This window comes from Marmota monax, unplaced genomic scaffold, assembly GCF_021218885.2.
Source record: "Marmota monax isolate L192 unplaced genomic scaffold, Marmota_monax_Labrador192_F-V1.1 WCK01_AAM20220418_F8-fsc00010, whole genome shotgun sequence".
Classification (NCBI taxonomy): domain Eukaryota; kingdom Metazoa; phylum Chordata; class Mammalia; order Rodentia; family Sciuridae; genus Marmota; species Marmota monax.
Window position 1 is genome coordinate 6,751,241 of NW_026692321.1, and position 26,864 is coordinate 6,778,104.

At 41.8% G+C, this 26,864-nt stretch overlaps 1 long non-coding RNA gene across 1 annotated transcript in view; it reads left to right on the forward strand.

Moving 5' to 3' along the window:
• Nucleotides 1-17,846, forward strand: part of LOC124090610 (uncharacterized) — a 67,437-nt gene extending 49,591 nt beyond the window's left edge. Inside the window, exon 3 of the long non-coding RNA XR_009226544.1 lies at nucleotides 17,627-17,846. This is a non-coding gene — a long non-coding RNA (uncharacterized LOC124090610). The remainder of the gene's footprint in view (nucleotides 1-17,626) is intronic.
• Nucleotides 17,847-26,864: the final 9,018 nt, after the last annotated feature.

Below are 26,864 nucleotides of genomic sequence, written 5' to 3' on the forward strand. Positions count from 1 at the left end.
GTAAATCTGTTTCTCCATCTGAAGACAGAGATGGTGAAACACACTGGCATGTCGGGAAAACCGATTAAATGAATCTTTTGTGAAAGCAAATTGCGAATGCAATACACATGTATGCCATTATTTGGAGATTGTTTTCCTGCAGCACACTGTAAAAAATTCACTATTGTGATTCGTAAGGTGGCATTTAACGACAAAGGCATGCTTTTTGCATCAAAAAATTGCTTTTGATGCAAAATGAGGATACAGCTATGACTGAGTAGGTGACCATAACTCCTGCTCAGAGTTATTCATTGCTCCCCAGAGAGTGCTGGGATCCTGGACCTCCTCAGGTTGCTGAAGACCTGGTGGATTCTGCTGCACGAGAGGATGATGTAAACTCCTGACTGCTCTAGTAGACTTGCTCCTGGGAGTCAGATCCACATGTAACTTACCTACCTTTAGAGAGGATTCCCGGGTCCCTGTTCAAGTGCCCAGGTTGATGCTTCTTAAAAATTAGGAAAAAATCCTATACATTAAAAAAGGAGCTGGGCGAGGTGGCACATGCCTGTAATCCCAGTGTCTCAGAAGGCTGAGGCAGGAGGATCGCAAGTTCAAAGCCAGCCTCAGCAAAGCCACTCAGTGAGACCCTGTCTCGAAATAAAAAGGACAAAATAGGGCTGGAGATGTGGCTCAGTGGTCAAGTGCCCCTGAGTTCAATCCCCAGTACCAAAACAAAACAAACAACAAAACAACAAGAACAACAAAAAATGTGTACAAGTTTTATGAAAAAATAATGAAGAGTTAAAAATAAGTAATAGAGAAATTATTTGCAATACAGATGACAGGAAAAATATTGTTTTTATGTGCATAGTTTTATAAGCTGATAAAAAAAGAAAAACAGAAAATGGGAAAATATTTAAATAACTTATTAGAGAAAATAAGTACAAATGATGGCAAACATATAATGTGATATTGATTTTCCCCAGTAGTCAGATAAACACAAATTAAAGAAACAATATTTTTTCAACCCTTATATTGGCAAATATATAAAAACTTGTGTGTAGGACTGGGCACGAGCATTAAGAGTGTAAATTACTACCTCTCCTTTAAAAGTCAGAGGTTTCTATAAAAAGTAAAAATAGAAAACTCTGTACCCAGTGATCCCAGTTTGGGGGGCTTAACAGCAGTTAAGGAGAGGAGTAAGAATGAAAGAGAAGAGGAAGTGATAGCTTTTGCCCTTCCACGTGTTGTTGCTTGATAGAAGGGCAGTCAATACTCACGTGGTTTAGATTCACTTGTGTGTTTTTTGTGTCTGTGCGTGTGATCGGCTTGAGGGAGCCTTGGGCACACAGTCTTCAGCAGGAGAACTTGAGAACAGGGTGCGGCGAAGTCTTTCTCCTCGCCTGATGGACAGATGGCATCTTGTACCATCACCTCAGTTCTAAATCTTGGAGGAGGATGTGGAGAGTCACACACTGAAGAATTTCCAGAAAGGGGACAACAGGAGGATGAAAGACTGGAAGTTGTGTCCCACGTGCAAAGATGCAATGACCCGAGTCACCCAAGTCAATGGCTTCTTTTCCTTCCCTCTTCAACCCTTGCAAACCAGGCTTAGGTCTTACCGTATCTTATTTGAGCTGGGGATAGTATTGATGAAGTCTTCCTTCTTTTTTTTTTTTTTCATTTATAAAGCTTTATGTTTTCAGTGTAAGTGCTGATGTACTTAATGATGCAAAGCATCTTAGTCTTTTGCTTTTCTGATCCTAAATTTTGTATACCAAAAAATGAATCTCTGAATTGAGTTTTTTTTTTATATATATATATTTCTCATTCCTGAGTTAGCAGCATGCTTCATTGAACTGGTCCTAGGAAAACTGAGAATATCACTTATACTGCACTGCTTTAGTTCTCCTTCCAAATTTAGTTTTCCTCCTAGGCCTTTAGTTGGTGACACAGATATTGTCACAACAGAACCTAGGTTTTAATTTATTTTTTGAATGTAGACTTACAGAATGAGTACATTTCCTGTCTTTCCTTGTAATTAGGCATGGCTGTGGGACCATGTTTTGATCAATAGCATGTAAGAATCAAAGGAATGTGCCAGCTTCTAGGGATTTTTCTTTAGGTCACTCATTGTATGCCGGTGGTTCCTTCTCTATCTCTTCCTTATTTCTGCTGGCTGGAATATAGACTCAATTGCTGCAGCTCAAGCAGCTCTTCTGGACAATGAAGTAAACTTGTGAATGATGACTCCCACAGTACAGAAAAAAGATGAAATAAAATAAAACTAGGTCACTGAGGACTTTGTGTGCTGTGTCTGCTCTGGATTGCCTTCTAGATTTTTCTATGAGAGACACAAACTTTTATCTTGTGTAAACAATAGCTATCAAGATTTTCACTACTCCCAGACACGTCTAGTTTTAACTATTACAGTTGGTTGCCTTTGTAAATTCAGTTTCTTTCTTGGTCTTGCGGATTTGGGGTTCTCTGAAGATAATTTTTTAAACCTTTTTTAATAGGAACGCCTAAAGTTTTATTTACTCAAATGTTTGTAAGAGTATACACAATATTTTTTTTAAATGAGCAAAATTTAATAAACACACTTTATGATAAAATGTAAAAATGATAAATATTTGACAAATATTTATGACATAATATTGAAAAACAGACATACGTCTCTTGACTTCCCACCGACTTACCACCAGAGACTATGGCTCTGTATTTCCCTCTCTTGCCCCAACTCTTGTACTTCCCGACGTCTATCCACTTTAGGTGACATATACTGATCTATAAAAATACTTAAGTCCTCCAGATTTTGCCTATCTTTGTTTTAAAAGCAAAAGCAACATCTGCATAATTATTACTGTTTAAACAGTTTTCCATGTAAAACCCCTCATGGTGCTGCGACTTCATTTCTATTTTTATGGGTCCAGAGTTAAGATTTGTGAGATTTTAAAGAGACTGTTTCTACTGTCCAAGGCTAAGGGATTTTTCTTTCTTACAATGAACAAGTGGCTTAAACTTTGCTGTATTTTAGTGTGTGTTGTATGAATTTGGTATTTTTGCTGCTGTAGTTAAGGCTCGGTGTTCCGGAGACTCTCCAAGTGACCAGTCTGTTGGTCTTGATGGAGAAATCTGTGCTTTCTTCTCCACGCCACTGAATTCCCCTCTCATCCAGCTTCTTACTCCTTCTATTTATGCCTTGGAATCTGTTTCATCCTCATCTTGAAGACAGTCTTCTTGGAGCCCGTTCACTTCCTGTTCTAGCTGGGGTTGCCTTCCAAGCTGACAGTGCAATCAGCTTCCTGGGATTAGGTTCAGTGGAATTCCTCCGTTATCCCTCCATTTCTTCCCTGCTGCGGTTTTGCTCGCTGATGTTTCACCTTCATTTCAACAGTATTGCACACTCAAGTAATCTACTCAGAAAAGGCACTTGATGAATGAGGTCCTGGTAAAATCTGTCTGCAAATGACCTTGCTTTGATGAGGGTAGCTGGAATTGGCCTGTGAGAGTGGAAAGGACTCTGTGCTGGCCATTACAAGCCCTTTTGTCCTTGCAGATAGACCTGCTGTGAGGATCGACCTTCTGAGTGAACCTGAGAAACCAGATAAGTTCTGTCACATTCCACTCCTCTGCTCACCCTTCATCCCCAGTTTTTCTATGTTCCAAGTTCGTCACATCTATTTGTTAATAAGTATCTTCAAAGACCAACTTGAAGGCCAGAACTCATTTGGTGTCTTTGGAAGGATCTGGGTATATCTGACATAGTCAAATATGCTTCGAATTGAGCAGGAAACTTCTAGTTTGTGGGAACCACGTCATTGTGCGCCATCCCGAGGTCCCCAGGGTGTACTCTGCATTGTATCACCTTTGGTCTTACATCATAGACATCGTGTGTACTATGCTTTTATACCATAAGTGAAACCATATTTTGACTCAAAAATTTTAAGAGTTTGAATAAAATAGCCTAGAAGACAACTCCATTTTTTTCACCTACACTCAATTTCTTTTTTCTTTTAGTACCAGGGATTGAACTCGAGGACGCTTAACCGCTGAGCCACAGCCCCAGCCCTTTTTTATATTTTGTTTAGAGACAGGGTCTTGCTGATTTTCTTAGGGCCTTGCTAAGTTGCTGAGGCTGCCTTTGAATTCTTTTTTTTTTTTTTTCTCAGAATAAAAATTTATCTTTATTTAGACAGAAGTTTTAGGTCTTTCTAGCATTCAGTGTAGCAACTTGTACTCTTTCTTTTCTAGTTTGGCTGACTAGAAAAGAGTGTCTCAAGATGTTAAACTCTGAATTGTATCATTACAGCAGTTTTCTTTTCTTTTTTTTATTTTTTTATTGTTGGTTGTTCAAAACATTACAAATTTCTTGACATATCATATTCCACACTTTGATTCAAGCGGGTTGTGAACTCCCACCTTCACCCCATACACAGAATGCAGAATCACATCAGTTACACATCCATTGATTTACATATTGCCATACTAGTGTCTGTTGTGCTCCGCTGCCTTTCCCATCCTCCACCATCCCCCCCCCACCTCTCCCCTCCCCTCCCCTCCTCTCTCTCTACCCCCTCCACTGTATAACCCTGAGGGTCTCCTTCCATTTCCATGCAATTTCCCTTCTCTCTCCCTTTCCCTCCCACCTCTCATCCCTGTTAAATGTTAATCTTCTTCTCCTGCTCTTCGTCCCTACTCTGATCTTAGTTACTCTCCTTATATCAAAGAAGACATTTGGCATTTGTTTTTTAGGGATTGGCTAGCTTCACTTAGCATAATCTGCTCTAATGCCATCCATTTCCCTGCAAATTCTATGATTTTGTCATTTTTTAATGCAGAGTAATACTCCATTGTGTATAAATGCCACATTTTTTTTTATCCATTCGTCTATTGAAGGGCATCTAGGTTGGTTCCACAGCCTTGCTATTGTGATTTGTGCTGCTATGAACATCGATGTAGCAGTGTCCCTGTAGCATGCTCTTTTTAGGTCTTTAGGGAATAGACCAAGAAGGGGAATAGCTGGGTCAAATGGTGGCTCCATTCCCAGCTTTCCATGAAATCTCCATACTGCTTTCCAAATTGGCTGCACCAATCTGCAGTCCCACCAGCAATGTACAAGTGTACGCTTTTCCCCACATCCTCGCCAGCACTTGTTGTTGTTTGACTTCATAATGGCTGCCAATCTAACTGGAGTGAGATAGTATCTTAGGGTGGTTTTGATTTGCATTTCTCTGACTGCTAGAGATGGTGAGCATTTTTTCATGTACTTGTTGATTGACTGTATGTCCTCCTCTGAGAAGTGTCTGTTCAGGTCCTTGGCCCATTTATTGATTGGGTTGTTTGTTCTCTTATTGTCTAATTTTTTGAGTTCTTTGTATACTCTGGATATTAGGGCTCTATCTGAAGTGTGAGGAGTAAAGATTTGTTCCCAGGGTGTAGGCTCCCTATTTACCTCTCTTATTGTTTCTTTTGCTGAGAAAAAACTTTTTAGTTTGAGTAAGTCCCATTTGTTGATTCTAGTTATTAACTTTTGTGCTATGGGTGTCCTATTGAGGAATTTGGAGCCCGACCCCACCGACTGTAGATCGTAGCCAACTTTTTCTTCTATCAGACGGCGTGTCTCTGATTTGATATCAAGCTCCTTGATCCATTTTGAATTCACTTTTGTGCATGGCGAGAGAAAGGGATTCAGTTTCATTTTGTTGCATATGGATTTCCAGTTTTCCCAGCACCATTTGTTGAAGATGCTATCCTTCCTCCATTGCATGCTTTTAGCCCTTTTATCAAATATAAGATAGTTGTAGTTTTGTGGATTGGTTTCTGTGTCCTCTATTCTGTACCATTGGTCCACCTGCCTGTTTTGGTACCAGTACCATGCTGTTTTTGTTACTATTGCTCTGTAGTATAGTTTGAAGTCTGGTATCGCTATACCGCCAGATTCACACTTCCTGCTTAGCATTGTTTTTGGTATTCTGGGTCTTTTATTTTGCCATATGAATTTCATGATTGCTTTCTCTATTTCTACAAGAAATGCCGTTGGGATTTTGATTGGCATTGCATTAAACCTATAGAGAACTTTTGGTAATATCGCCATTTTGATGATGTTAGTTCTGCCTATCCATGAACAGGGTATATTTTTCCATCTTCTAAGATCTTCTTCTATTTCTCTCTTTAGGGTTCTGTAGTTTTCATTGTATAAGTCTTTCACCTCTTTTGTTAGGTTGATTCCCAAGTATTTTATTTTTTTTGAAGATATTGTGAATGGAGTGGTTGTCCTCATTTCCATTTCAGAGGATTTGTCGCTGATATACAGGAATGCCTTTGATTTATGCTTGTTGATTTTATATCCTGCCACTTTGCTGAATTCATTTATTAGCTCTAATAGTTTCTTTGTAGAGTCTTTTGGGTCTGCTAGGTATAGAAGCATATCATCTGCAAATAGTGATAATTTAAGTTCTTCTTTTCCTATTTTTATGCCTTTAATTTCTTTCGTCTGTCTAATTGCTCTGGCTAGTGTTTCAAGAACTATGTTGAACAGAAGTGGAGAGAGAGGGCATCCCTGTCTTGTTCCAGATTTTAGAGGGAATGCCTTCAGTTTTTCTCCATTCAGAATGATGCTAGCCTGAGGCTTAGCATAGATTGCTTTTACAATATTGAGGTATGTTCCTGTTATCCCTAGTTTTTCTAGAGTTTTGAACATAAAGGGATGCTGTACTTTGTCGAATGCTTTTTCCGCATCTATCGAGATGATCATATGGTTCTTATTTTTAAGTCTATTGATGTGGTGAATAACATTTATTGATTTCCGTATATTGAACCAGCCTTGCATCCCAGGGATGAATCCTACTTGATCATGGTGCACAATTTTTTTGATATGTTTTTGTATCCGATTCGCCAGAATTTTATTGAGGATTTGTGCATCTAGGTTCATTAGAGATATTGGTCTGTAGTTTTCTTTCTTTGAAGTGTCTTTGTCTGGTTTAGGTATCAGGGTGATGTTGGCCTCGTAGAATGAATTTGGAAGTTCTCCCTCTTTTTCTATTTCCTGAAGTAGCTTGAAAAGTATTGGTATTAGTTCTTCTTTAAAGGTTTTGTAAAATTCTGCTGTATACCCATCCGGTCCTGGGCTTTTCTTAGTTGGTAGTCTTTTTATGGTTTCTTCTATTTCCTTAATTTCTATTTCCTTAATTTCCTTAATATCCAGCTTAATTTCGCTGGATACACAATTCTTGGTTGGAACCCATTTTCTTTCAGTGTTTGAAATATGTTATTCCAGGATCTTCTAGCTTTCAGAGTCTGTGTTGAAAAGTCAGCTGTTATCCTGATTGGCTTACCCCTAAATGTAATCTGCTTCCTTTCTCTTGTAGCTTTTAAAATTCTCTCCTTATTCTGTATGTTGGGCATCTTCATTATAATGTGTCTAGGTGTGGATCTCTTATGATTTTGCACATTTGGCGTCCTGTAGGCTTCTAGGATTTGGGATTCTGTCTCATTCTTCAAGTCTGGGAAGTTTTCTCGTATTATTTCATTGAATAGACTGCTCATTCCTTTGGTTTGGAGCTCTGTACCTTCCTGTATCCCAATGACTCTTAAGTTTGGTCTCTTAATGTTATCCCATATTTCTTGGATGTTCTGCTCATGGTTTCTTAACAGTCTTGCTGAGCTGTGTATGTTCTTTTCAAGTTGAAATACTTTGTCTTCATTGTCTGATGTTCTATCTTCTAAGTGTTCTACTCTGCTGGTAGTATTCTCCATTGAGTTTTTAAGTTGGTTTATTGCTTCCTGCATTTCTAGGATTTCTGTTTGTTTGTTTTTTATAACCTCTATCTCCCTGTATAGTTGATCCTTTGCTTCCTGGATTTGTTTGCGTAATTCGTTGTCGAAGTGATCTTTCATTGTCTGATTTTGCTGTCTAATGTCTTCCTTGATACTCCAGATCATCTGAAGCATGTATATCCTGAATTCTTTATCTGACATTCCATCTGCTGCAGCTGTTACCTCTTCTAAAGTTGCGTTGACCTGCATTGCTTGTGGTCCTTTCTTTCCTTGTCTTTTCATACTGCTTGCGTATCTTTCCTGCAGGCGCGGGCGGCGGCTCTGCTCTCTCCTTATTCCAATTGGGGTGTCGTGACTACCACGCTGGCAGGTCACTGGGCCTGTTCTGGGCGCTGGCGGCGGCTCTGTTCTGCCCCTACTCCAATTGGGGTGACGAGTGTACCATGCCGGCAGGCCACCGGGCCTGATCCGCCGGTCGGTTGCAGGTTTGCCTACCCTGCAGGCGCGGGCGGCTGCTCTACTCTGCCCCTACTCCAAATGGGGTGATGTGTCTGTCGTACCGGCAGGCCACTGGGCCTGTCCCGCTGGTCGGTCGCAGATCTGCCCACCTTTCGGGCACGGGTGGTGGCTCTGCTCTGCCCCTACTCCAATTGGGGTGTCGTGGCTACCCCGCCTGCAGGTCGCTGGGCCTGTTCCTGGCACGGGCGGCGACTCTGCTCTGCCCCTACTCCAATTAGGGTGGTGTGTGTACCACGCCGGCAGGCTCCTGGGCCTGATCCGCCGGTCTGTCGCAGGTCTGCCTACCTTGCAGGCGCGGGCGGCGGATCTGCCCTGCCCCTCCTACCACGCCTGCGGACCCCTGGGCCTAATCTGCAGGTTGGTCACAGGTCTGCTCACCCTGTGGGCACGGGTGGCGGTTCCGCTCCGCCCCCACTCCAATTGGGTTCACGTGACCACCACACCGGCAGGGCCTGATCCGGGCGTGGGCGAAGGATCTGCTCTGCCCCTACTCCAGTTGGGGTGACGTGTGTACCACGCTGGCAGGCCACTGGGCCTGACCCGCCAGTCTGTCACAGGTCTGTTTACCTTGCAAGCGCGGGCGGCGGCTCTGCCCCGCCCCTCCTACCAAGCCCGTGTACCACTGGGTCGCGGGTCTGCCCACCTTGCGGCTCCGCTCCGCCCCCTCTCTAATTGGGGTCATGCGGTCACCACGCTGGCGAGCCGCTGGGCCTGCTCCGGGCGCTGGCGGCGGCCTGGCTCCTCCCCTCTGGCTCGACGACAAATCGAGGAGACTCGGGTGTCTGTGCCTCACCCCCCCTACCAGGAGACCAACTGTTTCTGTCGCCGCTGGTATTGATGAAGTTCTCTCCTCCGCCGCTTTCTGCTGACATCAGATCTCTGCCATGTTGGTATCCTATGCGAATGGCAGCATTTCGTTCCCCTTGCCGGGCAACCAAAGCAACGGGTGAGTCCTGACCGGCCCTCAGCAGGACCCGGACCGAGAAGCAGTTTCCGTGGGCTCCTAGCCCTGGGCCAGGGCAGTTCCGGGAGCCGGAACTCGGCCGCTCCGTGCTCGGTGTAAGCTCCGATAAGAGTAGGCTCCAAGAAGCAGTCCCCGCGGGCTCAGTTCTGGGAGCCGGAATTCGGCCGCTTAGTGCTTGGTGTATGCTCTGATAGGAGCAGGGTCCAAGAAGCAGCCTCCGCAGGCTCCCCAGCCCTGGGCCAGGGCGGTTCCGGGAGCCGGAACTCGGCCGCCCCGCGCTCGGTGTTCGCTCCGATAAGAGCAGGTTCTAAGAAGCACCCAGGCACTGAACCCTAGCAATCTGTCTGCAAGCCGCAGGCGAATGGCAGCCTGAAATTACCTGTTCTATGGCTGAATGAGCTGCGGTCCGTCAAACACAGGGATGGTGACGTCAGCTTTCCAACATGGTGGCCGCTGGCCTCCTCTGTGGTCTGACCGGTGTGGAGAACCGAGATGGACCGCTTCCTTCCCCCGTCTCGAACCCAGAATTCAGCCCTGAGTACGGTGCTTGCACGGCTGGCAGAAACTGCAGCGCTGTATTCCTGCGTCGCTATCTCCTCGTTTCCCAGCGCGCGCTGCAGACTCTAGCCGCGGGGCGATTTGCTGAATAAGCAGTGTTACCCTCCGTGCGACAAACCTCTCGCGTTTGAGTCCCCGTAGCCGATCCTCGTGCGATGGAAATCCTTCCTCCAGGTTCCGGGGCACCCCACTATTGCTGGAAATTCCTAACAAGATAGCCTTTAGCCGTCCTGACTTGTCATACTCCCACACAGTGAAGCAGCACACGGGGGCAATGCACTCCCCTCGCCGCCATCTTCCAGCCTCATTACAAGGCTTTGAATTCTTGATCCTCCTGCTTCAGCCTCCCCAGCTGCTGGGATTACAGGTGTGTGCCAACACACCTGGCTGTACTCGATTTTTAATAAACACTTGTGTTAGATATTGCACTACTGCTGCTTTTATCCCTGCCTAAAAAAAATGATAGAATGTAACACATATTTTTAAAAATTGCATTTGACTTGTAAATATATATCAAGAGCAGGATTCTTACTGAAACTAGACTCTACAAGGACAGAGAGGGAAACCCAAGTGTACAATCCCCACCCTTGGTATCTGGCCACCCTGGAGAGCTGGTCAAATTCAGACCATGAGGGCTCTGAGCTCATGAATGGATTCACCCACTGGCGGATTCATAGCTGAATGGACAATTGGAAAGAGGCAGAAATTTCAGGAGGGGGAACCCCGTGGAAGAGAGTGTCCTTAGGGTGTGCTCTTGGGGAGTCTGTCTTGTCACATGACCCTTTCTCTCTCTGCTTCCTAGCTTACCTCTGCCACATCCTTCCAACATGACCTTTCTGCCTTGCCATAGGCCTAAACGCATGGAGAGCATGGAGCTGGTTGACCATGAACTGAAAACTCTGAAACAGCCAGAATACCCCGCTCCCAGTGCAGTGGTCCCCTGTCTAGATGGCTGCCCCTTGGGTAGTTCTCCTCTCCACCTTGAAGAAGCGTTATGAAGGCTTTAGTTCCTTTGGCAGAGGAACTGAACTCCCTTCCCATGGAAGGAAAGCCTAGAATTGGGGAAGATCTTCTTCCCAAACACTTTGTGATTTTTAGAGTGGCTCTATTCTCTGGGCTTCAGTTCACCCTTGGACTAAATCGACAACATTCTTTAAAGGCTTAACTGTGTGGGTCTGTGCTCTGTTCAAACAGAAGAAAACGATTTTCAAAAGGAAATCTGGAGGAAATCCTTTAGTCTTCTGTGTACACACATATGTAATCAGCGCAGGAGCCTGCATTTCAAGGCAGCGATGGAGGGTCTCAGAATATCTTCTAATCCTTCCACATGTCAAATCCACTACTGAATTAGAAAACATAAAAATAAATGCCATGAAGCAATAAAAATCCACCAAAGCCATTATTTTAAGTTATATTAAGATAAATTGAATAGCAACAGCTCTTCTCAGCATGACCAAATAAGAAAAACAAATTAATTATTGGTTTCCTGTGCAATGGATGATTACTGCTTTGAATGGGTCTTAAAACATTGTCTATTCATTTCCAAAAGTTGGAGTGCACACATTTGCTTTCCCAGCCAAATTAATTTACAAGTCAAATTTTGGAGAGTCATCATAGTCTTCATTAATTTCAGGCAATCACAGAAATCAATTCAAACTCTTCACCTGTGGGTTCAAGGTTATGAATCCAAAAAGTTTTGCTAATATTGCCTTTTATGCTAATAAAGGTGTAAGAAAATAAAGTTTGCTTCATGTTGGAAAATAAATAAAAATAATTTCCTATTTAAAGTAGCAACTAGCATTCTTATATACTTGAATATTTAGAGAAAAAAACTTAAAAAAGGTATAATTAGTACAAAAGTGTTGTATTCACTAGGAGAGTGGGGCTTGAGTCTAAGGCTCTGCAGGCACTGCTGAGCAGAGACAGTGTGAGCTAAAGGAAGGGTGGACACAGTTGTCAGGAATCCCTGACTACCCTTGGCAATCCCAGCAATATTTTTCTGCTGGATACATTTCTATGGTTTTTAACCCTCAAATCAAGTGGAACCTACCCTGTTTTCCTGGGGCTGGCTAACTGGCCTGGAAGTCCATGAAGATCTACCAAGGGCAGGAGGGAAGTCAGAAGTGGTGGCACTGACCCCTTGAGAGTCCACGCATGTTGGGTAGCAGCAGCCCAGCCCACACTAGCTGCAACGCCTCTCCTCTTGGAGACAAAACTGTTGAGTGCCTTGAATTGAGTCGTTGTTTGAGTAGAACTGAGTTTTATTTCTCTGAGGCTCTGAACTCAAGGTAACTATGGCTGTGGAGATTTGTTTTGGCCATTAAGTCATCACCAAAGGCAACTTAAGGCTCATATATTTTTAAATCCTAAAATAGCCTGACATTTTCATATTGCTCAATACAATAGGCAATTTCAATATTTTTCTTGCATGATCTTTCAGCAGCATTTGGCAGAGTTGGTGTACTCTCTCTCTCTCTCTCTCTCTTTTTTTGTGGTATGGTACTGGGGATTGAACCCAGGGCACTCTGTCCTGAGCTCCATCACCAGCCCATTTCACTTTTTTTTTTTTTTTTGAGGCAGGGTCTCACTACTTTGCCTGCACTGGCCTTAAACTTGTGACCCTCTGGCCTGAGCCTCTTGTGTGTTCCATGGGGCTGTGTGGCTATCTCTTTATTAAAAAGTTTTGTTTTCTTGGCAAGCAACTTCTTAGAGCATACTACTTTTTTTCTAACTGTGCTCTTCTTAAAAAAATCTCATCACTGAAACTACCAGTTTTTGTGTGTGGCACTGAAATAAATATGTCCAGCTTTCTCCGAGCTCCAGAAAAACAGTTCAAATAGCTCGTGTGTTCCTCTGACTCCATCTGAATAACGTGTGGTGATCTGAACTCATCACTTTTCCCCCAAATCTCTTCTTACTCCTCTACTCTTATTAGAAAAATTAGAGCCAGTGTCTAACGTTTCTCAGGTCCCAGATACTGTAATCACCTGCAAATCTGAGTGACTCATTTTCAAAGTAAGGATCTACTTAGTTCAACTATTGAGGTATTTATGTTTTTAATTAAAATTTTTAGTTAAAATTCCCAATGATTAATTATTCCTGTTACATAAAAATATGTAAAGAATGTGTTCATGTTTCAGCTTAAGAATGGTTTAGTTGAAGTCTCTGTAAGTCCTGCCCTTCTCTCCCAAGCCACAGCAACTGTAAGCACCAACCTGGGGTAGGGGTTCATTATTCAAATTGTTATGCCAGATTCGTGGGACCCCAATAGACCTCCAGGAGCCGAATCCGATGCAATCCCACAAGAGTCTTTATTGCAAGCTCGAGCCTGGACTCACAACCATTCCCCACGAAGCGGTCCCAGGGAGTGAGTCCCGGTCCTTTGTTCACTGAGGATTTACAAGTTTTGGGGGGATGCTCTATGCGTCACAATATCACACAGCAAATCATTCCATACCTCGGGAAGATCAAACAACAACTCTTAACATTGATTAGCACGTTCACTGGCGGGAACAAGTTGGGTAGGGGTGATTGGTTAGTACAAGAAGGGGGTTTATTTTAACTGATTGGTTTAGGCCAGGAGGAGTGTACGTGCTGAACTACATGGTTTCCCAACATGTTATCAACCACCATAAACTACTGGGGGGTCATCTGGCATCCTGGGTATTTTCCCTGTCTCATGCTGATTGGAGGTTGCTAGGGGGTTGCTATGGGTCCTCACCTAGCCTGACTGAGTCAGGGACACCTGGCACCGCAGACCTCTCCTGTTATTTACAGACAAACAACTGAGCAGGGTGGGAATGTACTTAGTGTTAGAGTCTGTAAACAAGTCAGGATGGCTCCTGGCAAAATGCCAGAGGGAGTGGTTTGTGAAGTAACACCAGCGAGCCATTAAGTGTGGAGATTCCTTATCGGTTGACTGATGTATCTAGTTTATGCTAATTAGATAAGCTGTGTGGAATGTATAAATACTGTTCCTGTCCTGCAATAAACGGCTTCCACTCCTGCTGTATCAATCTGCACAAGTTGTTCGTCACCCCCCGGTTATTTTGCTGCAGCCGGACTGCGGCACTTAGGAGTGCTCTGTGGGTTTTTCCAAGGACAAGGGTCACACCCCCTTCCTTAGGACAGGCCTTGAGGTAGAAGCTGCTGTTATTCATTTATTTTTAAAAATGGAGGCACATTAGTTTCTCAAAATGAGCTTCCATTAACTTTTATGAATATATGTAAGTGTCTTTGAAAAGTCTGGTATTATTTTGGACATTTAAAAACTTCATATGGTGCTCTTTTGGAACTTGACTTTTTAATTTTCAGTGTCTACTTTGTTATATATACACACCCATATGACATATATGTGTATGTATGTAAATATAAATACAGATGTTATTTCTACTTCCTACATCTTCATTACTTTATAATTTCCCATTAAATTAAAATTATTCAGATCCTTTATCAGCCTTTGGATGTAAGCATGCATAACTTCTGACTGACTTTGAGGTCTTAAAATCTATGTTGATCTGAACACTTACGCACATATTATAGTCCATATAGAAACTGTGTTTCTAGAGTACAGTGTCCACAGCCCAGTTGTGCTAGGGAAGTGGGACAGGTTGCTAGGAGACCAAGAGAGACACTTGTAAGTAGAGGGTGAGACATAAGGTTTATTGGGAATCATTTAATTTGCTTGTAATTTCTCTGTCTCTCTCTTTCTCACTCTCTAGTTCTTCCTGCTTGTCCTGGTGAATGCAATTACTATTTTAATTTTAGACAATTTGATTTTGTCTATCATTTTGTCTATCATTTCACTAGTATACAAAACAGTGCCAATACACGTTCATCTCCTACCTCTTCCTCTAGGTAGTTTGTGTCGAGGGGATTCCATCTTCATACACTCTCAGCCCACCAGCACAACTTCACAGTTACTGCCTTGTGCAATTGTCTTTTAAGTGAGATAGGAGAAAAACCAAGTAATGGCAGAAAGGTAGCGTCATGCTCTCGCTGTCTTTATCTGCATGCTTACCTTACCTGTGCCTTCCTCCCCATATCCTCTCAGGGTACTTCTAGTGTTAACTTTTATTCGACCCTAAATGGCCTCCTTCTGACTTTCTCGAGACAAGTTACCTCAGTTTTGTTTATGTGTGACCATCTTTATTTCTCCTTTGTTTTTGAAGGACAGTTTTGCTATATAGGATTCTTGGATCCCAATCCTTTTGTTTATCAGCACTTTGACTATGTCACCTTACTGTCTTTGACTTCCGAATTCCTGAGGAGACATCAGCTGTTAGTCTCCTGGGAGGCCCTTGCCCCCATGAGTCAGGTCTCTCTTCCTGATTTCAAAGTTCCCCACCCGCCTTTATCTTCTAATAGTCTGACTATGATGTGTCAGGTGTGAACCTCTTCAAATTTTCCCACTGCACGTTCATTGAACTTCTCGGAAGAGCGGATTCATGTTTTCCACTAAATTTTAGAAATCTTCTGCCAATGTGTTTTCAAAGATTCTTTTGACCTCTTTATCTCTTTTTCTCCTTTTGAATACCTCATTATGAATATGTTAGTGTCCTTGTTGGTGGCACACAGGTTTCAGAGACTCTGTCGAGCTTTATTCATTCTTTTTTTCCCTTTTTATCCTCTGACTCAATAATCTTGATTGAACTATGTATAACATCGGTTCATTTCCAGAGTTTGGAAAAAGTTTATTTTGACATTTTGTGGGCAGGGGGCTGGTTATAATTGCTTCTATGGAAGAGCCGATTTTTTGAGGTCTTTCTACATTTTGGAAATGCTGTTATTCTCCACCATCTTTGATAATTCAAGTTTTACATTCTCAGAGCTTGAATTAATTTTAAGTTGATTTTCAGGATTCTGAAGAAGGAATCCAATCTCCTCCTTCCCATGTCCCTCCTCCTCATTCTCTTCCCCCCCCTTCCTTCTTCTCTTCCCTCTAATTTTTAAAATATGATAACTATATTGGTTGCCCACTTTTCCCAAAGACCACAAGAAGACGATTGGAGAGTAGGTCGTTTATTTAAGAAGCTCATTCTTGAAAGAAAGGTATTTATCAAGGTAGTTACCATAGAGAGGGATTAGAAAGAAATCCCCCAGGAAGATGAGAATTGGTGCAGAAATGACATCACGGACTCGTGCATTTGGATGGAGGGAGCTGGCGCACACACACCACGGACGGAAGAACCAGTCAGAGTTTGAGGGAGTGACATTCCCACGGGTTTGTGAATCGCCACTTGCAAGAGAAAGTAGAGCTCTGCTCTCCAGAAAGGTCCTTATGAAGTTGGGGACAGTGTGCTTCTCTCAGAATGTCTGTGCCTGAGAGGTGATGACAAGGCTTTCATATACCGTCCCCACCATTGTCCCTGCATCAATGAATAATTTTAACTTCTTCTTACTGATTTTATACACCAATATTATATCAATACTCATTTTATATCAAGGGGTATACTTCTGAGCCTTTGACTCCCAACGGAGTCAATTGCTATCTCAAAACACACCCCACACTGTGCCTCCTGTTTTCCTCAGTGTGTGCGACCCTGTCTTCTCCTTCTGTCCATCTGTTTGGCAGCCTTGTTGGTCACCTCAGAGAATCGACTTCACAATACTGATTTTCTCCATTGATTTTTGTCTTTTATTTCATGTGTTTCTGCTTTTGAGTTTATTATGTACATTCCTTTACTTTTCAAATTTAACTTAGTACTGTTCTCCCTCCCCTTAATTTCATGAGGAAACTTTGCCTATTTGTTTCTAATTTCTGAATATAAACGTTTAACACTCTGTTCCACAATTTTCAGTATGTTGTGATTTTATTGTTCAAGTTAGCTTTCATTTATTCTTGTGATTTCTTCTTTGTTCTATTGATTATTTTGAAGTTAGTATTGGAATATTTGGGACTTTCTAGATATCATCTCACTACTGATTTGTAGTTTAATAGTATGATTATAGACCATACTTCAGTATTTTCTTTCTGTGAAATTACTCTAATTTGAATGTTGAGCTCACTTTTCTTCTATAATTTTCTATCATCTATTTTCTTTCTTTATTTCATCTTCTACATCATATTGTCATTTTTATTACCTTGCTATAACATTCTTTTTAATTTGATTTTAATGATACAGTTTTGCTCTCTGTTTATAGATATAAATTCGGTTAATTTATATTGTCCGATTATTTAAATAATTGGATTTGAATCCGCTTTTTTCTTTCATCCCATCTAATCTTTTTTTTTCCTGAATTGATCGAAGATTTTTAAAAATTCCATTTGTACGTTTCTACTAGTTTTGAAGTTATAACATCTCTTTTTTCTAGTGTTTACTATTAAAGTGATAATATGCATACCTGTCTTATAAAATATAGAGATAATTACTCTCTCTACCATCCTGTCAAATTCAAAGACTCTAATATTTTACCCCAGGTCACTCTTTCTCTTCACACACCATGATGTTTTCTTTGGTTTTAAATTTTGGGAAGAGAGTTTTACTTCTTCTAAGACATGGATGATGGATGGAAAAATTCCTTAATTGTCTTCGCTGGTGGATGGATACTGTCTAGCCCGTATTTCTGTCAAGTTTCCGCCATTCAGAGTACTGCCTGGTGACAGTAGGTCTCGGCTCCTGCTGCCCACCTTTCACTAACACAATAAATTTTCTCTTTTCCCCTTAAGACTGTTGCATTCCCTGGATCCAGTTTAATCAGGTCAGCAGATGCTACCTTGGGGGATTTAAATTCAGCAAAAATCACAAGCTCTAATTGCTACCTTTCTGTTTTATTGTTGGTATTTTTGCATTTATGGTGCTTTTCTTTCTTTTTTCACAAACTCAGCTATATATTAAAAAGATGCTTCAAGAAGAGTGAAATTCTGTCACTTTCAGGAAAATGAATGGAACTGGAAGACATCATGTCAAGCTTGAAACATGCCAGACACCAAAAGACAAGTGGCACATGTTTTCTGTCATTTGTGGAAACTAAGACAAACAAACAAAACTTAAAAAAGATAAAAAGAAGAAGCAATAAACAACAACCTGAAAGTAGAAGGAGGACTATTAGGGACTAAGGGAGGGGCCAAGAGAAGGGGAGGGAGAGGAAAGGGTGTGAGGGTGGGGATGGGGACAGGGATGAGAAATCCTCAGCATATGCATGTGCGAAAACGTCACAGCAAAACCCATTCATTTGTACCATTAGTTACCTGTTAGTAAAGAAAATTAAAAAATACTTTAAAACTTTTATTTTCATTCTTAATGTTTGAATTGAGAGCATTTCCCCCAGTGAACCTTTATTGTCTTGTAACATATTATTATTTTGACTCTACTATTCTGCATTGTTCTGATCTCTTAAAAGTAGTTTTCTGATACTGTCGGTCAGGGTGATAATCCAATTTATGCCAACTAATGGTAAACAGGATAAATAATGCCAAACTTGTTTAATAAATGCAGAAGTACCACATTTTAAAATTTTATTTGCTGAGAGTTTCCTACATGCTGCGGGGTTCTCTGCATATGTTAAATTTATTCTTCACACAACAGTCATCTGTCACCAACTAGAGGAGGAAAGAAGTCACTTTCTCACAATCAACTGGCCTCCTGGAGGCTGAGCTGAGACTTAAATGCGAATCCACCTGACTTCCCAAATACCTTCTTTCCTGGTGACTTCAAAGTCTCCAAAAAGATCTCCAAAGTGCCGAATGATTTCTCTGATTTAAGGATGCTGATCCATAATATGCTGCGGGGAAGGGGTGAGTGGGGGGAATGGGAGGATTAAATGAACTCTAGATAGGGCAAAGGGGAAAGGAGACGGAGGGTAAGGGAAGGGGCTTGGGGTAGGGAAGATGGTGGAATGTGATGGTCATCATGACCCTAAGTACATGTATGAAGACATGAAGGATTGTGTACAACCAGAGACATGAAAAATTGTGCTCGATACATGTAATATGAATTGAAATGCATCCTGTTGTCATATATAACAAATTAAAATTAAAGAAAGAAAAGATCTCCAAAGTGCTCTGAATCATTTGAAAAATGATATTCTATCAATCCAGAAGCAGCTCCCTAATACTGGATCTGCTCAAGAACATTCCTGACTAAATACCTGACTGAAGAGCTCAATCAAAGTAGACACCCATAGCACAAGAGTTAAAAACAAGAATCAACAAATGGGACTTACTCAAACTAAAAAGTTTTTTCTCAGCAAAAGAAACAATAAGAGAGGTAAATAGGGAGCCCACATCCTGGGAACAAATCTTTACTCCTCACACTTCAGATAGAGCCCTAATATCCAGAGTATACAAAGAACTCAAAAAATTAGACAATAAGATAACAAATAACCCAATCAACAAATGGGCCAAGGACCTGAACAGACACTTCTCAGAGGAGGACATACAATCAATCAACAAGTACATGAAAAAATGCTCACCATCTCTAGCTGTCAGAGAAATGCAAATCAAAACCACCCTAAGATACCATCTCACTCCAGTTAGATTGGCAGCCATTATGAAGTCAAACAACAACAAGTGCTGGCGAGGATGTGGGGAAAAGGGTACAATTGTACATTGCTGGTGGGACTGCAAATTGGTGCAGCCAATTTGGAAAGCAGTATGGAGATTTCTTGGAAAGCTGGGAATGGAGCCACCATTTGACCCAGCTATTCCCCTTCTCGGTCTATTCCCTAAAGACCTAAAAAGAGCATGCTACAGGGACACTGCTACATCGATGTTCATAGCAGCACAATTCACAATAGCAAGACTGTGGACCCAACCTAGATGCCCTTCAATAGACGAATGGATAAAAAAAAATGTGGCATTTATACACAATGGAGTATTACTCTGCATTAAAAAATGACAAAATCATAGAATTTGCAGGGAAATGGATGGCATTAGAGCAGATTATGCTAAGTGAAGCTAGCCAATCCCTAAAAAACAAATGCCAAATGTCTTCTTTGATATAAGGAGAGTAACTAAGAACAGAGTAGGGACGAAGAGCATGAGAAGAAGATTAACAGTAAACAGGGATGAGAGGTGGGAGGGAAAGGGAGAGAGAAGGGAAATTGCATGGAAATGGAAGGAGACCCTCAGGGTTATACAAAATTACATACAAGAGGAAGTGAGGGGAAAGGGAAAAATAATACAAGGGGGAGAAATGAATGACAGTAGAGGGGGTAGAGAGAGAAGAGGGGAGGGGAGGGGAGGGGATGGGGGATAGTAGAGGATAGGAAAGGCAGCAGAACACGACAGTCACTAGTATGGCAATATGTAAATCAATGGATGTGTAACTGATGTGATTCTGCAATCTGTAAACGGGGTAAAAATGGGAGTTCATAACCCACTTGAATCAAAGTGTGAAATATGATATATCAAGAACTATGTAATGTTTTGAACAACCAACAATAAAAATTAAAAAAAAAGAAAAAGAAAATCATTCTTACATGATGTATTAGGCTGACAAATGGTCTCTAAAGATACCCACATCCCAACATCTGGAACCTGTGACTGTTATCTTATGTGACAAAGGTGACTTTGCAGATGTGATCAAACTAAGGATTTTGAGATGGGGAGACCATTATGAAATTCTGTGTGGGCCCTGAATGTAATGTTCTCTTGTGAAGGATGCAAAGATTTGACCTTAGACAAAAGGCCTGTGAGGACAAACCAGATGCTTTGTAGCTGGCTTATTTGCTGGAAAGGACTGCAAGTGAAGCAGTTCAGAGCGGTACCTCTAGAAGCTTTCGAAGACAAAGAAATGATGCTTCTCTGTGTCCTAGAGGGAGCATGGCCCTGCCCTCGTGAGCCTGCTGATGCCTGATTTTGACTCTGCAGTAGAATAAATGTGTTCTGTATTAAGCCACCATGTTTGTGGTTATATGTTATAGCACTGATAGAAAAGTAATAAAATGTGTATCTGAAAAAAAAAAAAACAAAAAACAAAGTAGCCACCATCTTTTGGACAATAACAGTGAGATAATCATTTCCGGTTTTTTGCTCAGAGCTGTTTCATTTAACATGCTAATTTAACCATCTGCTAATAATATGTGGGAGGCATTTCAGATAATTCAGAGTCAGGAATTTTAATTTCACATAGTAGACACCTAGCCCACACATGAGGAAATCATTAGAAAGGGAAGAAGAGATTTAAAATATAGGTGCCGGAGATGAATGAACAAGGCTCCCTATTTTAAACAACTGTACTAATGAGAGACAGATCATCAGGTCACTCCCAGGGAAGCCTGAGGTGCGCATGTTCTGTTTTTACGGTGTTCGGATGGAAGTCAGGGCCTTGCTCATGATAGGCAGGCACTCTACCACTGAACTACAGTCCAGCCCCAAGGTGTTTCTAAAACTGCTTCTAAAATAAACAATTCTCCATTTGTCACAAATAGGAGGAGTGAGTCCTTGAGATCTACTGTAGAGTGTGTTGACTCTGGTTAATAACAAGTTACTGTATATAAGAAACTGCTAGGAGAGTAGATCTTAAGTGATCTTCACCCAACTTGACAGGAACACACAAAGATAACTCTGGGAAGGAAAGGAGATACTAATTGATTGGACAGTGGCAATTATGTCACCGTGTATCCATAGAGCAGAACATTGCAGTGTACTGTAGATATGTACCATTCCTATTTCTCATTATACCTCAGTAATGTTGAAGACAATATAATGAAAACTAAACAAAAAATTTATTCTGTAATATCTACTTGTACAAGTGAATTTGACAAAGCAATGTGGATCCAAACCAACGAAACAGGTAAAGGGAAAGGTTGAGGATTTGTCAATAACTAAAAAAACCAAAAAAAAAAAACAACCCCCAAAACAACCAGATTCAGTGAAATCCAATTGGGGTCATCTGATTAGGTTGATGAAGCTAACTTGAAATTTACGACATCAGTTTTTTCATGAATAGACTGCTTCAAACTCACAGTGCGGCTTCCTTCTTTGGCTCAGGACTCACATTTAGGTTATGAAACACATGTTTTCGGCTCACTTGTTCACTCCTAGGCAGCCGAGATGATTCTGGCATGTCCTCTGCCCTTTCCGCACTCCAACCTCTAAAATCCCCTTGACATTCACCTTCTCTCCTCTTGTGTCCACACTGTTGCTAAAATAAAAGGATGAATCACTCCAGTGGTGCCAGAATGGAAAACTCATGTGGATTTTCCAAGTATTAAAAAACATACTGAGCAGATTAATGGAGAGCTGTGGAGCTTAATGGAACACTTTTTGATGACCAGGAGTCATTGCTTCATCAGCTCTAATGGAAAGATGAAGGCCTGTCTTAGGCCACGGCCAAAGATTGCATCTGCTGGGGATCTGACAGTCTCTCACTTGCCATTCTAATTTGCTCTTATTGAAAAACAAACACAACAAGACAAAATACTCATGGATCATCTTTAACTGAGAGTGGAATATCACATTTAGGTGGCTGTGGTGGGGTCAGGAGGAGGTCGTGAGAGGTTGGGTCTTCTACCAGCTGCACTTCCACCATGGACACAAAGCCTTCTGCAGATGGTGCTGAGGTCCATCGTCTCTCTTATCTAACTGCCCTGCATGCAGGTCATGTGATGTTCCAGCTATTACTTTAGTTTAAGTGTGTCCTAGATCGGGAAGAGATGAAAAGGGTGGGCAGGGGAACAGAAAATATTTTTAATAACCTTAATGGAGAGATGGGTAGATTAGGGCTTAAGAAACTCAACACAAGGTCTTATGAGTTCCATCTGCTAAGAAATGTGTCCTTGGAACAACTCTGAACCTCATTTGTTTGATCTGTGATATGTGGCAAATAGCACCTGCCATATTTCCCTGAGTATTAAATAATAAAGGCACGAGTTGAAAAAGCTAATGGCATCTGAGCAGAAATGGCCGGCGGTGGTTTCATGATTGTGTCCCTCCAACATTCCCGTGGGAACTTAGGCCCCTGTGCGGCAGCATCAAGAAGTGGGGCCTCGTGGAGGCAGTTAGGCTGCGAGGGTTACAGCCCTGGGATTGGGGCTGGTTCCCTTCCAGCAGTGCCTCAGGACACACATGTGTTCTTGCTGCCTTCCTCCCTGTGAGGCTCACCATCCAGGCGCTATCTTTGGAGAGAGAACAAGGCTTACCAGACCCCACCTCCCAGACTCTAGAACTGTGGGAGATGTACTTTTATTTCTGAGTGACTCAGCAGGTGGGACTTTGTCATAGCCAGAATGGGATAAGATGGTAAGAAGGAATTCAGAGAAAGGCCGTAAGCCAAACAAGATCAAGTCTACCCAGTTATTTTGTGATAAAACCCGCATTTTAGAGAATGCAAACATTTAATTTACCTTCCAACTACTGCAAATGACTTATTCCTAAGGTGTGTCTTAGAATAATTGTCTACTTATTTTTCACCAGTGCCACACCCAATACTCAGCAATAATTCAGAATACCATCTCACATAGAAGTTCCTTATGTAAAATGTCTCTCAGAAACAAAACACAGTTCATGGGGTTCCCCCGCTAGTTCCTCAAGGAGGATTCACCTCACAACTTCAGTGACGAGGAGCTCATTTGAAGAGCAGTTCTAATTCACTGCCAGCTCCTTCTCCGATTGAGCCAAAGATAGCATCCTTGTCATTTCCAAGCATTATCCTGTCTTGGGTATTACATGGAATAGACTGAAACATGTTTTGCACATTCATCTCTCTAGCTTCTTTGTACTGCTTAACTATTTGTAACTCTTAAAACAGTCATTTTATGTAAGCTGTCCAGGTTACGTGGGACATACTTCTAAATACTAAATATTTTATTGTTGCTTCTCTGAAATTCAAATTTAATTGATTGCTTGTATTTTTATTTGCTAATTGGTGGCAAATTTGCAGCTTCCAGAATATGAACCATCCTACTAGTTTTCTCCGGTTTCCTCTTTTCCAATTGAAGAAGATATACACCAATTCACGTCTCTGGGCTGCTTTTAGAAGCTGTGTGATCCTGGACAAGTTGCTTCATCTCTCTGGGCCTCCAACCTCTCATCCATAAAGTAGGCCTAACACCTCTAACAGCCAGAACAACATCTGTTCATCAAAACGCATGCACCCTCTTCCTCCTGGGCACACAGCTGGACTCAATTCCTTGGTCTCTCTTGTGGTTAGCAAGGGCCATAGGGATGGCTTTGAGAGAGCAGACTGGGAGCAGGAGTGGTGTACGCCATCTGTCTTCTCCATCTTCCACCTTCATTTTGCAAACTGGGTGCAGAGGGCGATGATGTCTCAGACATGAATGAGGTTTGAGCATGAAAGGAGCATGGCTCTCTGAGGTCTCACGTGAAAACACCACAAAACAAGTGCGAAGAGCTCTGACATGCATCTATTATGTGAGCAAAAAGGTAAACTTCTGTTGTAGACATCACTGAACGTTAGAGTTTAATATGTCACCACTGCTGCTATTACCCCAACTCCCCAAATAAAGTTGCTATTGGAAATGAAATGCTACCTTGGTAAGTGCCCAGGACGAGTGTATGGACTGGGTAAATACCTGAGGGGTGTGGACTTAGCAATGCCCAAGATGAGTGGTATGGGCTTAGCAGTTGGGCAGGACCTACAACCAAGAACTAGCTGAGTCTTCCAATTAAAGCATCGCCTTCAAACAGACCTCATTCCTACGAAGCCTGGGTCACTTTGCAGTTAGAAAGAACCAGTTTAGTGTGATTCAGCCTTTGCCTTGTAACAGGTTTTATAAGAAAGAGATGACTCTGGAAAAATCAGATGGGTTTGAGAGAAAAAGAATAAGGAAACAGAGTGCAGAACCCTGCATCCTGGCCAGATTAGACAGTGAATGGCAACTGGGTCCTAAATGGTAAGACATAACTCTAAGACAGCCTATTGTCAATATCAAATAAAGAGTGGTTGAGTCGTTGAGTCTACCTGGCTAAAATCCAAAGAGCATCAACATTATGGAAAAGATCCGATGAGGGGTGAGTCCTTGCCATTCAAGTCTGTCCCTTCAGGTGGCTCCATGATCTCAAATATGAAGTTGAGAGACACAGACGTGTGCATCAGGAAGCAGAGAAAGAAAACAAAACCAATCGTGGTGCCTTGAAAAGAACTTGAACTCTGGTACCTGAGACGAATCCATTGCAATAGACCAGAAACGTCTTCAGGAATGGTAGTAAACAGTAGGGTTTCCATAACAAAATTCCTCAAAGAGGGATCCTTAGGCAATGGAAATCGATGGGCGTATACTTCTGGAGGCCATAGTCCAGAATCAAGGTGTTGGCGGAGTCGGTCTACGGAGCCTTTGCTCCGGGCCTCCCCTCTGGGCCAGTGGATGACCATCCTCATCTTCCCATGGTGCTTTCCAACTAAACAAGTTTGTTTTCAAATTTGTTTTCCTTATAAGGATACCAGTCATGCTGGGATAGAACGCACCCTAAGAACCCAAATTTAACCTTATAAAGATCCTGTCTCCAAATGAAGTCATATTCTGAGGGACTAGTGGTTAGAAGATCACCTTTTTAACTTTGTGTGATACAATCCAACCTGGAATAGAATCTTTTTGAGGAAATTAAATTGCCAAAGAAACAAATTTTCTGGATATTTCAACAAAAATACTCTTGAATCCCAATGTTCACAAAAGCAGGAAGTGAGCTCCAAAAGACCTTCAGCCCCCAACACCCATGAGAACATGGAGGACAGTGGAAAATGATCTACTTACTGCCATGGTCATGGAGAATGATGGACAGGGGAGCTCCTCCTCCCAGAGGGCATACCCAGGGCTATTCCGGGGACTTCCTCTACCATGACCATGGACCACTGAGTGTTTGTATCTCTAGTTCTTGTGCCGGTACCAGTTATACTCTCATGCAATAGATATGTGTTGAGAGCACTCATGCCCAGTCTGGTTAGTTCAAGGTCAACAGAGCATGCGTAGTCTCCTCTTGGCTTGATGGAAATATCACTGTCTGTTCCCTCCAGATCATGGATGTGTTATGGCTGACTGAATGCTATAACCCAATGTGAGTGAGTCCCTGGGTAGGAAGAAGAGTGTCACAAAGCGGGGTGGACACCCAGTTTGCTTGTTGTTCAGCAATGTAGTTTCTTCCCACCACCTTCCCCAGCCTCTTTTTCAATTGGAAACGAGTGTTTTAGCCCATGGAACATGAGTGGAGAAGAAGCCATGGCTTTGAGGAATGAGAACATCTTGTGTGCTGTCCTCTCCTGTCCCCCAAGAGCAACATGCTGAAGTGACCCCAGGGGAGCTTGGAAATAAAAGTACCCTGGATTCTTGAATCAGCATGTGAAGGAAAGTTGTCTTCAAAACCGCAACAATAATATTGGACTGCAATTCGAAGCAAAAAAAAATGACTCTTTTGCTAAGTAGCTGAAATTTGGAGATTTATTTGTTATAGTAGCAAGCATTTTCTCAGCTAATAATTTCATCTAATTTTAATGTCCCTGTAAGACATGATTCTACAGTGAGTTGCAACAGCTGTGATACACTTGAAAGAAAAATCAGCAGGCCTATCATTTGTTGTACCAGGAATTTTCTAGTTGCTTTTCATATTATACTTTCTAATATAAAAGTAAACTGATTCTTAACTATCTAACAACTGACTGCTGATGGCATTGAATTTTTTTTTTCCTGGTGCTAAAAGTACAGAATAGTTCAGGGAAATAAAGAAGTGCACAATTTTCAGATGGATAAATTAGCAGGCATATCATCATTTTATAGAGGAGGAATGCAGGTTCAGAGAAGGTCAAGGAAGTTTGCCTAAGTGCAGACTTTTAGTGACAAATACTGTACTTTTAGACTAAATTTTAATCTCAAAGATTCTGCTTGTAACTATATAAAGCTGCATACTTGAAGTTTCAATTATCATTATTATCTGCATTGCTCATCTTTCTCTGTCTGGTCTTACAGTCAGGCAAAATCATACTCACATCTACTCAGCCTCCTGACTGCTGTGTGGCCTTGTGGAAGTCATTCAAGGTCTCTGAGCCTTACATACCTCATCTGTTAGTTGGACATAATAATAGAAGCTAATATACAAATTGTTCTTGAGATTAAGATGTGGTATTGTATACAAAATGCAAAAGTACATGCAAGAAAAATAAATAACTCC